Genomic DNA, 2500 nt, shown 5'->3' with positions numbered 1-2500 from the left:
TACTGTACCTACAGGTGTTATAGAGGGGCCACTACTACTGTACCTACAGGTGTTATAGAGGGGTCACTACTACTGTACCTACAGGTGTTATAGAGGGTACTGTACCTACAGGTGTTATAGAGTGGTCACTACTACTGTACCTACAGGTGTTATAGAGGGGCCACTACTACTGTACCTACAGGTGTTATAGAGGGGCCATTACTACTGTACCTACAGGTGTTATAGAGGGGTCATTACTACTGTACCTACAGGTGGTATAGAGGGGTCACTACTACTGTACCTACAGGTGTTATAGAGGGGCCACTACTACTGTACCTACAGGTGTTATAGAGGGGCCACTACTACTGTACCTACAGGTGTTATAGAGGGGTCACTACTACTGTACCTACAGGTGTTATAGAGGGGTCACTACTACTGTACCTACAGGTGTTATAGAGGGGTCACTACTACTGTACCTACAGGTGTTATAGAGGGGCCACTACTACTGTACCTACAGGTGTTATAGAGGGGCCACTACTACTGTACCTACAGGTGTTATAGAGGGGTCACTACTACTGTACCTACAGGTGTTATAGAGGGGCCACTACTACTGTACCTACAGGTGTTATAGAGGGGTCATTACTACTGTACCTACAGGTGTTATAGAGGGGCCACTACTACTGTACCTACAGGTGTTATAGAGGGGTCATTACTACTGTACCTACAGGTGTTATAGAGGGGTCACTACTACTGTACCTACAGGTGTTATAGAGGGGCCACTACTACTGTACCTACAGGTGTTATAGAGGGGCCACTACTACTGTACCTACAGGTGTTATAGAGGGGTCACTACTACTGTACCTACAGGTGTTATAGAGGGGTCACTACTACTGTACCTACAGGTGTTATAGAGGGGCCACTACTACTGTACCTACAGGTGTTATAGAGGGGCCACTACTACTGTACCTACAGGTGTTATAGAGGGGTCACTACTACTGTACCTACAGGTGTTATAGAGGGGCCACTACTACTGTACCTACAGGTGTTATAGAGGGGTCACTACTACTGTACCTACAGGTGTTATAGAGGGGCCACTACTACTGTACCTACAGGTGTTATAGAGGGGCCACTACTACTGTACCTACAGGTGTTATAGAGGGGTCACTACTTCTGTACCTACAGGTGTTATAGAGGGGCCACTACTACTGTACCTAAAGGTGTTATAGAGGGGCCATTACTACTGTACCAACAGGTGTTATAGAGGGGTCATTACTACTGTACCTACAGGTGTTATAGAGGGGTCACTAATACTGTACCTACAGGTGTTATAGAGGGGCCACTACTACTGTACCTACAGGTGTTATAGTGGGGCCACTACTACTGTACCTACAGGTGTTATAGAGGGGTCACTACTACTGTACCTACAGGTGTTATAGAGGGGTCACTACTACTGTACCTACAGGTGTTATAGAGGGGCCACTACTACTGTACCTACAGGTGTTATAGAGGGGCCACTACTACTGTACCTACAGGTGTTATAAAGGGGCCACTACTACTGTACCTACAGGTGTTATAGAGGGGCCACTACTACTGTACCTACAGGTGTTATAGAGGGGTCACTACTACTGTACCTACAGGTGTTATAGAGGGGTCACTACTACTGTACCTACAGGTGTTATAGAGGGGCCACTACTACTGTACCTACAGCTGTTATAGAGGGGCCACTACTACTGTACCTACAGGTGTTATAAAGGGGCCACTACTACTGTACCTACTACACGTATAGAGGTTTATAGAGGGGCCATTACTGTACTTATAGAGGTGTTGTAGAGGGGCCACTACTACACTTATAGAGGTGTTATAGAGGGGCCACTACTACACTTATAGATGTGTTATAGAGGTGTTATAGAGGGGTCACTACTACACTTATAGAGGTGTTATAGAGGTGTTGTAGAGGGGCCACTACTACACTTATAGAGGTGTTATAGAGGGGCCACTACTACACTTATAGAGGTGTTGTAGAGGGGCCACTACTACACTTATACAGATGTTATAGAGGGGCCACTACTACACTTATAGAGGTGTTATAGAGGGGCCACTACTACACTTATAGAGGTGTTATAGAGGGGATACTACTACACTTATAGAGGTGTTATAGAGGTGTTGTAGAGGGGCCACTACTACACTTATAGAGGTGTTGTAGAGGGGCCACTACTACACTTATAGAGATGTTATAGAGGGGCCACTACTACACTTATACAGGTGTTATAGAGGGGCCACTACTACACTTATAGAGATGTTATAGAGGGGCCACTACTACACTTATACAGGTGTTATAGAGGGGCCACTACTACACTTATAGAGGTGTTATAGAGGGGCCACTACTACACTTATAGAGGTGTTATAGAGGTGTTATAGAGGGGCCACTACTACACTTATAGAGGTGTTATAGAGGGGCCACTACTACACTTATAGAGGTGTTATAGAGGGGCCACTACTACACTTTTAGAGGTATTATAGA

At 45.5% G+C, this 2500-nt stretch overlaps 1 protein-coding gene across 1 annotated transcript in view; it reads right to left on the bottom strand.

Moving 5' to 3' along the window:
- Positions 1 to 2500, bottom strand: part of LOC115120311 (reelin-like) — a 427502-nt gene that overhangs the window by 359212 nt on the left and 65790 nt on the right. The window lies entirely within an intron of this gene.

The sequence above is a fragment of the Oncorhynchus nerka genome, linkage group LG9a (genome assembly GCF_034236695.1).
Source record: "Oncorhynchus nerka isolate Pitt River linkage group LG9a, Oner_Uvic_2.0, whole genome shotgun sequence".
NCBI classification, from domain to species: Eukaryota; Metazoa; Chordata; class Actinopteri; order Salmoniformes; family Salmonidae; genus Oncorhynchus; species Oncorhynchus nerka.
The sequence above is the reverse complement of the archived record's forward strand: the minus strand, read 5'-3'. Positions and strand labels throughout refer to the sequence as shown.